The 16,097-nt window shown below is 38.1% G+C and overlaps 1 protein-coding gene across 1 annotated transcript in view; it reads left to right on the forward strand.

Annotated features, from left to right (window-relative positions):
• Positions 1–16,097, forward strand: part of FBXL13 (F-box and leucine rich repeat protein 13) — a 186,124-nt gene that overhangs the window by 141,336 nt on the left and 28,691 nt on the right. The gene's annotated exons all lie outside the window — the stretch shown is intronic.

Consider the following 16,097-nt stretch of genomic DNA (forward strand, 5'->3'; position numbering starts at 1 on the left):
ATGTCTGTTCATTGGTTCAGGTTCTTTCCTTTCTTTATCTAAGAGTGAATTTAGATTCAGCCTCCATTCTGCTAGGTGGTCTCCTCTCCCCTTCCTTGGAGTGTTGTCTAAATGTAGTATGAGAGTGGGAGGTCAGGGCAGTTACATGTAGTCAACTCATGGTGGAATCAAGCCTGGTCTTCTCAATGCTGTCTTTTGTCCAAGGTGGAATCCAGTGAGATGTCTGAGGGCCCATTTGGTTTCCTTCCAGGTAAATTCCTGATGTGTCTTCCCTTTCCTGGCTCCAAGCCCCCCTTCAAGTCTTCAGGCTCCTTTGTCATAGGGGCCCTTGCTCTGGGCCCCTCTGGGTCATCCTGGGGCATGGGGACTCTGTGAGGCCTTCTTAGGTCCACAATCCCAGACATCCCCTGCAGACATTTTCCTGCTGTTACATCTGGGTGTATTTGCCCTCAGACCCATGCCTCACCCTTCTCACTCTCCTACAGAATGGCTGATTCACGTCAGTTAGATTCCAGTTGGGTTTGGTGCTTGTGAGGCATTTGTGCACAATGGGAGGGTCAGAAGAAGGGAGAGGCCAGGGTTTTCCTCCACCTTTCCTTTCATTATTATCATCAGCTGCATGTCTTTTGTGATCTACTCCCTTTAGTCAGAACTGCTGTGGTTCTAGCTTCCCTCGTGACCTTGGACTCTGGGCTCTAATAAACACCATTGCTTCCCATTGTCCTTCCAGCATAGGGGTTGTAGTGGTTTCCTGCTGCTAAATCTCTAGATTTTGTCATTATTCCATTAGGCTCCTCAGTTCTCTAACACCTATGTAGTCAATTCTCTTTCACAATTAAATTTCCTCAGTTTGAAATTAGAGTTGTTTTTATTTTCCTCATTAGATCTTAGCTGGTACAATGATGAGCATAGGAAAACTCTGCTGCCTTGTTGCTTTGCACAGCCATATCAGGGAAAGGTAGAATGAGTTCTCATGTACTCTTAGACCCCCATACCTATCTGGAGATAGAGTCCAGGGAGGTCTGGAACAGGGCCCTGTATCCCAGCACCTCATTCTTTTGCTTCCCTCCTGCTCTCCCTTCCCCTCTTCTTCCTCCACCCTCCCCTCCTTCCCCCCCTTCTCTCTCCCTTCCTCGCCTCTCTCCTTTCTCTTCTCCTTCCCCCTCTGCTCCTCTCCCCTCTTCTTTTCTTTGCTCCCCGTCTCTTCTCTTGGCACAGATTCTTTGTCTAATCTGAGGGTGGAAGAAATGTTCCAACTGATTACATGGTTTTTAAAAATGTCATGTTCCAAGTCTCTCAGGGTTTAGAATTTAAAGCTTACAAGTCTAGGATGTTTTTGTCCTGTGTTGTTCTGTAAAAACCCTTCCCTGACACATATAAGTAGAAGGCCCAGCTGTTGTCTGAAGGGTCACAGGGTAACAAGAAGGATCAAAGCACATTATAAAGTACATCAAAATATAATTCCACCACAGCACTCATCACAAGCCTGAACTATCTGGTGAACATTTGTTGAATTAACGAAGGTAGGCTTAGATGCTCTATCCTAGTTTTTAGCATTTGCGAAAAGCTCAGTTTTTATTTTCGAAGACCACATATTAAAATTTTTAACTGAGGAAAAGTTAAAAACTTAGGAATATAGCCTCAAGTCCCATTCACTGTTTTAATTTTCTTGTAAAGAATATACACAATCTGAAAGAGCACCTATGGAGAAGAAAGCTAGTTGTTTTCTGCTAAAAGACTGAAAAGTCTTCTGAAGGCTGTTGTTTTCCTCCTCCAAGTCAGTTAAATTGTGATCTAAAAGTCAAATGATTGACAACATAGTGCTACAACAGCTGTGGAAGCTAACCTCAAACAGTCAAATTAAAATGAGTCAGCCCAGATGTCAACTCGGGGCAGCTAAACACCAGCCTGGATTGTAGGTCTGCTGAAGTGCAAATATGACTATAGACTTAACATTCAAGATTTAAACTCTGGAATGTTACAGATATTCACCAGAGATCAAATGTAACCACTTATGCCTTTGGGAAAAAAACAATTTATGTTTTCTAATAATTATGTTCACTCACAATTCTTTTCAATAGTTAGTTTTTAGTTAGAATCACACTACTTACTTAGTTAACAAATATTTACTCTAATTACATTGTGCTTGGTGCTGGGGATACTGGAATGAACAAAACAGACAGGGCCCCTCCTCCTAGCCCTTACATTCTAGTGGAAGACAGGCGTGAGACAAGTGGTTACAAAACATGATGGGTGTGGGAAACAAACAGATGGGAAACTGAACCTGGCTCAGAGAGTCAGAGAAGATCTTCTTTTACAAGAGAAGGAGAAAGAGTATGTGGTGAGCCAAAGAAATAGCTCGCACGAAGGTAAAAAGGTTGAGAGTATGGTCGCATCAAGGAAATCTGCACATTTGGGTATAGCTGGATTAGGAGGAGAGTGGTGAGAGATGATGTTTGAGAGGTAGGCGGGGGCCAGGTCATGAGGGGCCCAGAAGCCACAGTGAGGAATTTGTTCTCTGCCTTGTTGGCAATGGAAGGACATTCAGTATTGTCAATTAGACAGTAACACAGTCAGACTGACATTTTGAAAAGGTCACTCTATCTGCTGGATAGACATGGGGATGACAGATGCACTAGTGACCAATTATAAAGCAGTAATCCACATGAAAAATTATGAGGGTCTATATTAGGGCTATAACCAGGGAGATGGTAGTAGGGCTGGCACAGCAGATTGAGGGACATTTAGAAGAAAGAATCAACGGGAGCTAGGGATAGAAGGAGTATGGGGGTAAGGAAGAGAGGGAGGGAATCAAGGATGATGCCAGATTTTTGGCTTGAGCGTCTCTATAAATGGTGGTGTCCTTTACTGAGCTGTGTCCCTTCCATAGGGAGAGGAACAGGTTGGCTACAGGTTGGGAAAATAGGCATGTTTAGTTTGAGTCACCTGCAAGACAGCTTTATAGAGATGTACAAGAGCTCTGGAAATAAGCAGGGAAATCAGTGAAATTTACTCCTTGGAGGTAGAAAAGCTCTCTAGGGTTGCAGTGGGTGATGGGGCATTGTGTTCAGAAAATCATGGATACTTATGAGGAAGTTAAGCAGCAAAGGCAAAACTATAGATATTTAGAAATCCAAAAAGGTGTTTAATTGAGAGAGCTAATTTAAATGGGGGAAGCCAAGAAGAGAACACAGTTATTTCAAACTTTATACATTTTTTATAATTATTTTATTGTCTTCAGCCATTCCTTTTGTGGAGAATAGTGACTAATATATTACGTCATCCATGAATAAAAGTTGTTTAGGAAGTTATCTAATAAGCATATTTTATAGAAAGAGGAAAAACATCAATTTTTCTCTTCCAATATAAACAGGATAGGGTTTGTAAGTGAAGGAAATAGCTCATTAATGTGATGGTATTTTAAGCTATCTTTAAAATTCTTTAATTTTCTATAACTTTTTCTTAATGTCTAATTCAGTGGGATGTTATTCGTTCTCTACTCACCCCAGAGGATTGTTTGAATATAAGGTTATATCTCCATGTATACAGGAAAATGTTTTCCACTCTAGTTAGGAGAATTATCATTTGCTGAAGACCACAGGATCCACAGTTAGGGCAGTTCAATCTGTTGCTTAAATTGTTTTAGTCACCACCATACTTGTTTAAAGGAAAAATGAGTCAGAGCAATGTTCCAGACAGTATGCTTATACAGAGTTTAAGAAGACTCTTTCATTTGCCTGATTTTCAAAAGTTTTCACCATGAGTGTCAATTGTGTAGGCCATCACCTGGAGTCCCCTCACTAGAATGTGAGATCCATGAGGCTGAGACTTTGTTTTGTTCACTGCTGTTTTCCCAGAACCCTGGGGGTAGTAGACACTCGAAAAATACACATTGAATGAAGGAACAAATGCTGAGGTCTAGGGCACCAAATGTGAGCAAGATCTGTTCCCTGCAGCCCAATTTGGAAGGGTGTGACTAATTTAATTATGGTGTGGCAGGTGTAGTGGTAGAGGAAGCAGAGGAAAGGATCTATTAACTCAGTCTGTCTAACACAGAAGCATGCAAATGCATGCTTGTTCAAGGAACTTTATGTAGCTTAGTACTCCTAGAATATACTGTGAAAAGGAGATGTCACTGAGGGAATATCATGTTATCCCCAAGGAGCCTGGACTTGAATCAATGGATGATGAAGTAGCACCTAGAAGGGGAGCCACAGTCAGAGTCAGCCTCCCATTTTAGATTATTTGGGTTATTCTCTGGGTGACAGACTGGAGGGGAGACCAGTGGGAGTTACTTCAGTAGTTAAAGAAAGAGGTGAGAAGTTCCTGAACTACGTCAGAGGACAGAAGTAATATGGAAAGAACATATTCAAGACTACTTAGGAGGTAAAATTGAAAGAACTTGATGACTGATTAGATCTGGAAGATAAGAGCCTAGGGGTGAGGGGGAGGATAAGAATGATTCCAAAATCTGGCTTTGGGTGGATGGAAGTCCTACCTGAAAGAAAGTTAGGTAATGTAGGAAAAGTAACAGGTTTTGAGGGAAAGGTGATTTCAGTTTTATCAGACTGAGTTAGAGTGTGTGGGATATTCAGGCCAAAGGCTTGGGAGAGAGATCCTGAAGGGAGACTCAGATTTAGGTGTCATCGGCATGGAGGTGTGAATGTGGCCAAGATCCTGAGAGACAGTGTAGGGAGTATGGAGAGATGTACACCCAGGAAGACCACAATAGAACACCAATATTTAAAGAATGGGAAGAAGATGAATCCATGAAGGACGCTAAAGATAGAAGATGAAAAACGTTGTAAGAGAATCAGGTGACTGTAGTCATGTGTGGAATGTTGAGGGAACAACCAACAATGTCTAATAAAACAGAAATAAAATCGGAGAAAGACCAAAATTTGAAACAACATTTACCATTAATTAAACAGATGCCTGCCAACCCCTCTGATGTCATTTCATGTCCCTGCTCCTCTCATTCTCTTTCCTCAAGCCCCACTGCCACTTTCAAGCTCCTCAAACAAGCCAAATTCTTTCCTACCTCAGGATCTTTATACATATTGTACTTTCTGCTTGGGATGCTCCTCCTCCCATTCTTGTGCTTGAGTAGGTAGATGCTAAGCAAGTAATCACTGATGTTCCTTACAATAGCTGTAGCATCTTGACATAAGCTAATAATGCCTTTTAAGATATTCTGGATGTAATTTTATAAATACTAAACATTAGGCATGCTATCTGTAATATCAGAAAATCACACTCTCACAAGCCTCTTAGATAGCCTCATCCACCAGAGGGCAGACATCAGAAGCAAGAAGAACTACAATCCTGCAGCCTGTGGAACAAAAACCACATTCACAGAAAAATAGACAAGATGAAAAGGCAGAGGGCTATGTACCACATGAAGGAACAAGATAAAACCCCAGAAAAACAACTAAATGAAGTGGAGATAGGCAACCTTCCAGAAAAAGAATTCAGAATAATGATAGCGAAGATGATCCAAGACCTCAGAAAAAGAATGGAGGCAAAGATCGAGAAGATGCAAGAAATGTTTAACAAAGACCTAGAAGAATTAAAGAGCAAACAAACAGAGATGACCAATACAATAACTGAAATGAAAAATACACTAGAAGGAATCAATAGCAGAATAACTGAGGCAGAAGAACGGATAAGTGACCTGGAAGACAGAATGGTGGAATTCACTGCTGCAGAACAGAATAAAGAAAAAAGAATGAAAAGAAATGAAGACAGCCTAAGAGACCTCTGGGACAACATTAAACGCAACAACATTTGGATTATAGGGGTCCCAGAAGGAGAAGAGAGAGAGAAAGACCAGAGAAAATATTTGAAGAGATTATAGTTGAAAACTTCCTTAACATGGGAAAGGAAATAGCCACCCAAGTCCAGGAAGTGCAGAGAGTCCCATACAGGATAAACCCAAGGAGAAACATGCTGAGACACACAGTAATCAAATTGGCAAAAAGTAAAGACAAAGAAAAATTACTGAAAGCAGCAAGGGAAAAATGGCAAATAACATACAATGGAACTCCCATAATGTTAACAACTGATTTCTCAGCACAAACTCTACAAGCCAGAAGGGAGTGGCATGACATATTTAAAGCGATGAAAGGGAAGAACCTACAACCAAGATTACTCTACCCAGCAAGGATCTCATTCAGATTCGATGGAGAAATCAAAAGCTTTACAGGCAAGCAAAAGCTAAGAGAATTCAGCACCACCAAACTAGCTCTACAACAAATGCTAAAGGAACTTCTCTAAGTGGGAAATACAAGAGAAGAAAAGGACCTACAAAAACAAACCCCAAACAATTAAGAAAATGGTAATAGGAACATACATATCAATAAGTACCTTAAACATGAATGGATTAAATGCTCCAACCAAAAGACACAGGCTTGCTGAATGGATACAAAAACAAGACTCATACATATGCTGTCAACAAGAGACCCACTTCAGACCTAGGGACACATACAGACTGAAAGTGAGGGGATGGAAAAAGATATTCCATGCAAATGGAAATCAAAAGAAAGCTGGAGTAGCAGTACTCATATCAGATAAAATAGACTTTAAAATAATGAATATTATAAGAGACAAGGAAGGACACTACATAATGATCAAGGGATCAATCAAAGAAGAAGATATAACAATTATAAATATATATGCACCCAACATAGGAGCATCTCAATACATAAGGCAACTGCTAACAGCTATAAAAGAGGAAATTGACAGTAACACAATAATAGTGGGGGACTTTAACACCTCGCTTACACCAATGGACAGATCGTCCAAACAGAAAATGAATAAGGAAACACAAGCTTTAAATGACACAGTAGACCAGATAGATTTAATTGATATTTATAGGACATTCCATCCCAAAACAGCAGATTACACTTTCTTCTCAAGTGCACATGGAATATTCTCCAAGAAAGATCACATCTTGGGTCACAAATCAAGCCTCAGTAAATTTAAGAAAACTGAAATCATATCAAGCATCTTTTCTGATGACAACGCTATGAGATTAGAAATCAATTACAGGGAAAAAAACTTAAAAAACATAAACACGTGGAGGCTAAACAATACATTACTGAATAACCAAGAGATCACTGAAGAAATCAAAGAGAAAATCAAAAAATACCTAGAGACAAATGACAATGAAAACACAACGATCCAAAACCTATGGGATGCAGCAAAAGCAGTTGTAAGAGGGAATTTTATAGCAATACAAGCCTACCTCAAGAAACAAGAATCTCAAATAAACAATCTAACCTTACACCTAAAGGAACTAGAGAAAGAGAAACACACAAAACCCAAAGTTAGCAGAAGGAAAGAAATCATAAAGATCAGAGCATAAATAAATGAAATAGAAAAAAAGAAAACAATAGCAAAGATCAATAAAACTAAAAGCTGGTTCTTTGAGAAGAGAAACAAAATTGATAAGCCATTAGCCAGACTCATCAAGAAAAAGAGGGAGAGGACTCAAATCAATAAAATCAGAAATGAAAAAGGAGAAGTTACAACAGACACTGCAGAAATACAAAGCATCCTAAGAGACTACTACAAGCAACTCTATGCCAATAAAATGGACAACCTGGAAGAAATGGACAAATTCTTAGAAAGGTATAACCTTCCAAGACTGAAACAGGAAGAAATAAAAAATATAAACAGACCAATCACAAGTAATGAAATTGAAACTGTGATTTAAAATCTTCCAACAAACAAAAGTCCAGGACCAGATGGCTTCACAGGTGAATTCTACCAAACATTTAGAGAAGAGCTAACACCCATCCTTTTCAAACTCTTCCAAAAAATCGCAGAAGAAGGAACACTCCCAAACTCATTCTATGAGGCCACCATCACCCTGATACCAAAAGCAGACAAAGATACTACAAAAAAAGAAAATTACAGACCAATATCACCCGTGAATATAGATGCAAATATCCTCAACAAAATACTAGCAAAGAGAATCCAACAACACATTAAAAGGATCATACACCATGATGAAGTGGAATTTATCCCAGGGATGCAAGGATTCTTCAATATACGCAAATCAATCAATGTGATACACCACATTAACAAATTGAAGAAGAAAAACCATATGATCATCTCAATATATGCAGAAAAAGCTTTTGACAAAATTCAACACCCATTTATGATAAAAACTCTCCAGAAAGTGGGCATAGAGGGACCTCAACATAATAAAGGCCATATACAACAAACCCACAGGAAACATCATTCTCAATGGTGAAAAACTGAAAGCATTTCCTCTAAGATCAGGAACAAGACAAGGATGTCCACTCTCACCACTATTATTCAACATAGTTTTGGAAGTCCTAGCCATAGCAACCAGAGAAGAAAAAGAAATAAAAGGAATACAAATTGGAAAAGAAGAAGTAATACTGTCACTGTTTGCAGATGACATGATACTATACATAGAGAATCCTAAAGATGCCACCAGAAAACTACTAGAGCTAATCAATGAATTTGGTAAAGTTGTAGGATACAAAATTAATGCACAGAAATCTCTTGCATTCCTATATACTAATGATGAAAAATCTGAAAGAGAAATTAAGGAAACACTCCCATTTACCACTGCAACAAAAAGAATAAAATACCTAGGAATAAACCTACCTAGGGAGACAAAAGACCTGTATGCAGAAAACTATAAGACACTGATGAAAGAAATTAAAGATGATACAAACAGATGGAGAGATATACCATGTTTTTGGATGGAAGAATCAACATTGTGAAAATGACTATACTACCCAAAGCAATCTACAGATTCAATGCAATCCCTATCAAACTACCAATGGTATTTTTCACAGAACTAGAACAAAAAATTTCACAATTTGTTTGGAAACACAAAAGACCCCGAATAGCCAAGGCAATCTTGAGAAAAGAAAAACGGAGCTGGAGGAATCAGGCTCCTGGATTTCAGACTATACTACAAAAGCTACAGTAATGAAGACAGTATGGTACTGGCACAAAAACAGAAATATAGATGAATGGAACAGGATAGAAAGCCCAGAGATAAGCCCATGCACATATGGTCACCTTATTTTTGATAAAGGAGGCAAGAATATACATGGAGAAAAGACAGTCTCTTCAATAAGTGGTGCTGGGAAAACTGGACAGCTACATGTAAAAGAATGAAATTAGAACACTCCCTAACACCATACACAAAAATAAACTCAAAATGGATTACAGACCTATATGTAAGACCGACACTGTAAAATTCTTAGAGGAAAACATAGGAAGAACACTCTTTGACATAAATCACAGCAAGATCTTTTTTGATCCACCTCCTAGAGTAATGGAAATAAAAACAAAAAGGAACAAATGGGACCTAATGAAACTTAAAAGCTTTTGCACAGCAAAGGAAACTACAAACAAGATGAAAAGACAACCCTCAGAATGGGAGAAAATATTTGCAAACGAATCAATGGACAAAGGATTAATCTCCAAAATATATAAACAGCTCATGCAGCTCAATATTAAAAAAACAAACAACCCAGTCCAAAAATGGGCAGAAGACCTAAGTAGACATTTCTCCAAAGAAGACATACAGATGGCCAAGAGGCACATGAAAAGCTGCTCAACATCACTAATTATTAGAGAAATGCAAATCAAAACTACAATGAGGTATCACCTCACACCAGTTAGAATGGGCATCATCAGAAAATCTACAAACAACAAATGCTGGAGAGGGTGTGGAGAAAAGGGAACCCTCTTGCACTGTTGGTGGGAATGTAAATTGATACAGCCACTATGGAGAACAGTATGGAGGTTCCTTAAAAAACTAAAAATAGAATTACCATATGACCCAGCAATCCCACTACTGGTCATATACCCAGAGAAAACCAAAATTCAAAAAGACACATGCACCGCAATGTTCATTGCAGCACTATTTACAATAGCCAGGTCATGGAAGCAACCTAAATGCCCATCAACAGACAAATGGATAAAGAAGCTGTGGTACATATATACAATGGAATATTACTCAGACATAAAAAGGAACGAAATTGAGTCATCTGTAGAGACGTGGATGGATCTAGGGACTGTAATACAGAGTGAAGTAAGTCAGAAAGAGAAAAGCAAATATTGTATATTAACACATGTATGTGGAACCTAGAAAAATGGTACAGATGAACCGGTTTGCAGGGCAGAAATTGAGACACAGATATAGAAAACAAACATATGGACACCAAAGGGGGAAAGTGGCGGGGGGGGATGGTTGTGGTGGTGTGATGAACTGGGAGATTGGGATTGACATATATACAATAATATGTATTAAACGGATAACTAATAAGAACCTGCTGTTTAAAAAAATAAATTAAATAAAATTCAAAAAAAAATCACACTCTCAACCTAGGTCATTTCAAGGCAATATCAATAGGTTTTATTTTATTGATGCATTCTCTCTTTAAGAAAACTTAAATCACATGGTGAGATTAATTACTCTAGATGGTTTTCTAAGTAAGTAAGCGTTCTTTAGTTCCTAATATATTGTATCTTATCCCTGCCACATTACAGCATAGTCCCCTAGAGGGGTGTTATGCTTTAAGATGGCCTCATTTGGGTAGCACCCAAATTATTTTCAAATTGAACTGCAAAACAAACAAAAAAACCCAGTAATCCTAATTGAATATTGGTGTGTGGTTTCCATCTTAATTTTAATTGTATATGTTATAAGGTCATTTAGTTTCAGATATTTCTAGCCAAAAAAAAAAGAAGCCAATGTGAGAACTTTAACAATATCTCCTATATCTGTCCCCCTGCCTCCTCTCCAACCCTGCTGCCACTGCCATAGTTCAAGCACCATTTCTCCTTACTAACCTCTCTTGCCTTAAGTATCACTGTCCTCAAATCTGTTCTCCACTCTGCTGTGGTGTTATCTTCCAGCATGCAAATCTGAGCCTTTCACTTCCTTGCTCAGACTTCTTCAGGAGCTCTACATTGCTTTCAGCATAAAGTCTAAATAGTCTAGTGTGGAGAACCAAGCTCTTCCTGAGGTGGTTCCTGCCTACTTGTGCAGCCTCACTTCCGGATGACTCCCACCTTTCATCTTTGCTCCAGAGACATAGAACTGACTCTCCTACGGCTCCGCAAACATGTCATGCTCTCCTTGCCTTCCCATTTCTGTGAGTTAATCTCTCTGTCTGAAACAGCCTTTCTTCTTGGCCACCTAGTAAATTCTTGCTCATCCCTCAAGTTTCAGCTGTGTGAAGCTCTTCTGGAATTCCTGGGCAGGCTTAGGATCTACCTACCTTGTGCTTCCGCTGTACTTTATAATGCCTCCAATAAAGCAATCAGCTCAATATATTTTAATATTTTTTCCCACGCCTGTCTCCTTACAAATTGTAAGTTTCTTGAGGGCACAGGCTGGATCATCCTGTCTTTGGGATGCCCAGCATAATGCTTAGTACATAAGAGGCATGTAAAATATTTGATCAGTGAGTCAGTGAGTGAGGGAATGAATGGATCTGGTACCGTTTCCTTCCTGTAAACCAAACACTTAGACTTTTAAAAATTCTACATTTTCTTAGCTATGATCTGAGCTGGAGTGGGAGAGCTTACAGTTGCATGTCTTAATCTGATGATATGCTTTCAAGAGACCACCCATCTGCATGGAACACACATACAAATAAAGCCAGAGGTTTAGTGCAGCACAACCCCTAAAGGAGGAAGCACATGAAATCACTTGAGATTTAAGAAATAGAAAGAATGGGAGTTAAAAGAAAGCAGAATAACTCAGAGACAAATGGATTTGCCTTGGATTAAAAACAAAAAACACATTAGAAGTCTGCCCTACTGAACTTTTTCATATGAAGCTGGACCTCTTAGTCCATTCCAGGCCCTTCTTCCCAGCCAGTGGCCTTATATGAACCTGCTGATCCCATCACTAGCAATAGTGGTTTTCCTCATAGAAGTTCCAGTCAATTTTCTCCTGTTTCCAGCAAAATGCCTACTAAAATCATTGCAAAAAGAAGTGACCAACCTGAGCTTGTCATTTCCCTCAAGGAGAATATCTGGTTGATATAACTTTCCTCTCAACCTCCATCAGGTAGGAGGCAAGTAGACTCAAGGTGACTTGTTCTATTTCTAGGTAACAGAGATGCTTATTTTCCTTCCCTCCATAAACATATAGAGGACCAATTTCTGTGTATTGACCAAAGCCTGCTTTCCTTTAGACTTGTAGGTTGGTAAATTAGGGTGGAAAGGTTGACACATTTTAAAAAGAAGTATGATACAAAATTCATACTAATAATCAAGTAAGTAGAAATAAATAGAAATAATTAAGAAGAAAAGGTAAATTATTTTTATAAAATTGTAATTGCTAACCAGAGTATAAAAGGGAAGATCACTTGTGAGGTTAAGATACATTTTCATGGACATTGTACAAGATAGCATTATCAATGATTTTAGAAAGAGGATGTGTTAAATGAGATAAAACATATTTCCAATAAAAGTTTTGTTCTTTACTCCTTAGCGAATGTGGTAGGCAACACCAAACAGAGCGATTCTTTCAGAAAGAAACATTATATAAATGTAAACACTGATTCACACAATTACAAAGGGAACTAGGATTCTGAGAGTATGCCAGCAAGATAAGAGAAAACTGGGTCCATAAAAATAGATAATTTTATAAATAGACTACTCATTCATTCACAAATACTTACTCATTGTCAACTGTGTGTCAAACACTATGCAAGGTTATAGGAGTACTAAACTTACACAGTCCTGGTCTCAAGGTACAGCTTAGTGGCAAAACAACAACAACAACAAGAGTAACAACATTACATGGCTAAAAGTTACTAAAAGCATGAGTTCAGAGTGTGGCTTCACATCCTTACTGGTGTCACAACACTATGAGAGTTCAGGCAAGTTACTTAACCTCTCTGTGCCTCCATTACCCTCTCTTTAAAACAGTAATTATAATATTACTTTCCTCATAGTGTTGTGAGGATTTGTAAACTGCTTAACATAGTGTCTGGCACACGGTAAACACTCAATACATCTTAGCAATAATTTACTGGAATTATGACATAATGAGGTATATTTGCTGTTATGGAGATATGTGCACTGCACTGCATCTTGGCAGCATGGATGAGTTGGAAAGTGAGCGCTTTTGTCTCTGTGAAGGAGTCAGGAGATGCTCTTCAGCTTCTGAGGTGCAGCTAAGAGCTTCAGTAGGTGTTTGTGAGGTAAAGAAGAGAAGGGCATTCTCAATGAAGGAAGAAGCAGGGGGGAAGGCATAGAGACATGACAGAGGGTTATATGTTGGGGGATCCACAGGTGACTGTGTATTGTCATAGCATGGCCTGAGAAGACAGAGGATGTGGCAGGAGATGAGGATGGAGAAAGAGGTGGAGGGCAGAATGTGCATAGCCTCGCAAAGCGATTCAGACTGTGCTATATGCAACGGGAGCCACTGACGAACTCTGAGTAGGACTCATACAGATTTGGGTACAGAGACATAACAGTAAGGGAGATCTATTTAAGAATGGGAAAGGTATTGCAATGACACTAGAAATAATGAGGTTTTGATTGTGGTGGCAGATGAGGCATGCATAAGAGATTTTTAGGAGGCAGTATAGGTAGGGCGGGCTTGGTGATTGATTGGATATGGGGAGCAGTGGGGAGAGGAGTAGACACAGATAATATCCAGGTTTTTATTTGGTCAGTTGTGGACATGGTGGTACCATTTACCAGGAAAAGAAACCTAAGAAAAGGATTAGGACTTGGACACAAGATGCTGAATTCCATTTCAACATGTTTCAATCCAGTACCAGGACACATCTCTCCTGACTCAGAGCTCATTTGATCCTGGTTGACAAAAGAGACAGACACCCATTTGACTTCAGAATCTTCCCTTTTGTTTTGTTTTGTTTCTCAGTATGTTTGACAAGGAATCATAGGCATTCCGTATATTACAATTTAAGCATTACTGAAAGCAGAAAATTTACACAAAGGATTTTCAACAACACCTTCTAACTGTATCCCCTCTATCACAACAACTTATATCCCATTTTACTCCCACCCCCAAAAAAAAGCAGCAAGAAAGGAGGCTTCTTATGTTTGCTGTTAGGGACCTTTTGTTCTTTTTAGATTTCTCATGATCTACACCCCCAATAATTACATCAAGGTCCTCAGTCATCCTAGACTCCTGGGTACCTCATTCCATCTTATTTCATAGAATGTATTTTCCAACATCCTATATTCAAATATTAAATATCCTAAATTGTATAGATTATATTTATATATTTCTCAGCTAGAGAAATTTCCCCCCTATATTTGTTTATCTTTGTGATTGTATTTTTTCTTATGTGAATTTTCTGTTTATATTCTTTAGTCATTTATATATTGAGGGGTCTCAATATTCCTGCCAATTTGTATGAACTCCTTATAATAATGTAGTTATTAATCATTTGTCATATTTTCATATTTTCTCCATACCTTTACAATGGCTTATCTCATGACTATGGAAGAGAGGTTTGTTTTAGTGTTTTAATATTGAAAGCCTACAAGCTACTGCTTATAAAGAGTATTCAAGAAAAAATGAATTAGAAGTTGGACAAACTATGCAGTCTTATGTAATTTTATACAGATTTTTTTCAAGAGACTTTCTTTAATCATATGCAGAACAGATTATAAAATTTATTTATGCTTATTTACTGTTCTGGTGTGCCTGTATTAAAGTGTTGACAGTTTCTAAACTGAAACATACCATAAACAAGGATGGTTTGTGGCTATCAGATAAACTACATTGTATTTTATTCTAAAGTTAGTATTCCATAATGCCTAGACCATCTTCCAGACTTTTTCTAAAAGCACAGAGTCTCAGAAGAAAAGCCATGTGCAAGTTGTAAAGACTAAATCTTTCAGATTGTGAAGCCGATTAACAAGCTTTCCTCTTAACAATATATAAAACTTGTTTTTTAATTATGACCAAATATTTAGTCTTATAGTAGGGCAAAATACTGATGTTTTTATTTTCCTCAGTGTGTCATCTTTTGCCAACAAACAACATAATTACACCAAGCAAAACAGTAACTCCATTTTGTAAATGCGCTTAACAGGAGTTTGGGAAAATTAAAAGACTATTGCCTGTTAGAATGGCTATTACCAAAAAGATAAGAAATAACAAGTGTTGGTGAGAATGTGGAGAAACGGGACTGTTTGTGCACTGTTGGTAGGAATGTAAATTGGTGTAGCCACTATGGAAAACAGTATGAAGGTTCCTCAAAAAATTAAAAATAGAACTATCAGATGATCTAGCAATTCCACTTCTGGGTACTTATCCAAACGAAATGAAAACATTAATTTAGAAAGATATATGTAACCCCCCTGTTCATTGCAGTATCATTTACAATAGCCAAGACATGGGAACAACCAAAGTGTCCATTGATGGATGACTGGATAAAGAAAATGTGGTGTATATATATATTTAGCCATAAAAAAGGAGGAAATCTTGCCATTTGTGATAACATGGATGGACCTTGAGGGCACAATGCCAAGTGAAATAAGTCAGACACAGAGGGATAAATACTGTATGATCTCACTTATATGTGGAATCTAAAAAAAAACAAACAAAAACCTCATAGACACAGAGAAGAGATTGGTAATTGGCGGAGGTGGGGTTGTGGGATGTGGGCAAAATGGGTGAAGGGGGCTAAAAGGTACAAACTTCTAGTTATAAAATAAATAAGGCATGGGATGTAAAGTACAGCATGGTGACTACAGTTAATAATAATGTACTGTATATCTGAAAGTTGCTAAGAGAGATCTTAGAAGTTCTCATCACAAGAAAAAAAAATTGTAACTATATATGGTGACAGATGTTAAACAGACTTATTGTGATGGTCATTTCACGATATATACAAATACTGAATCACTATATGTACACCTAAAACTAATATAATGTTATATGTTAATTATATCTTAATAAAAAAGATTGTTAATAGGTAACACAACAAATTAACTGGAACAGCTAGTTGTTATGTCTAAAATAATCTTTTGTTCAAAGTACCTTTCAAACTATTCAGCAGGAAATAAGGGAAAGAGTGATGGAAAAAAAGGTTTAA

The sequence above is a fragment of the Eubalaena glacialis genome, chromosome 8, assembly GCF_028564815.1.
Source record: "Eubalaena glacialis isolate mEubGla1 chromosome 8, mEubGla1.1.hap2.+ XY, whole genome shotgun sequence".
NCBI lineage: Eukaryota > Metazoa > Chordata > Mammalia > Artiodactyla > Balaenidae > Eubalaena > Eubalaena glacialis.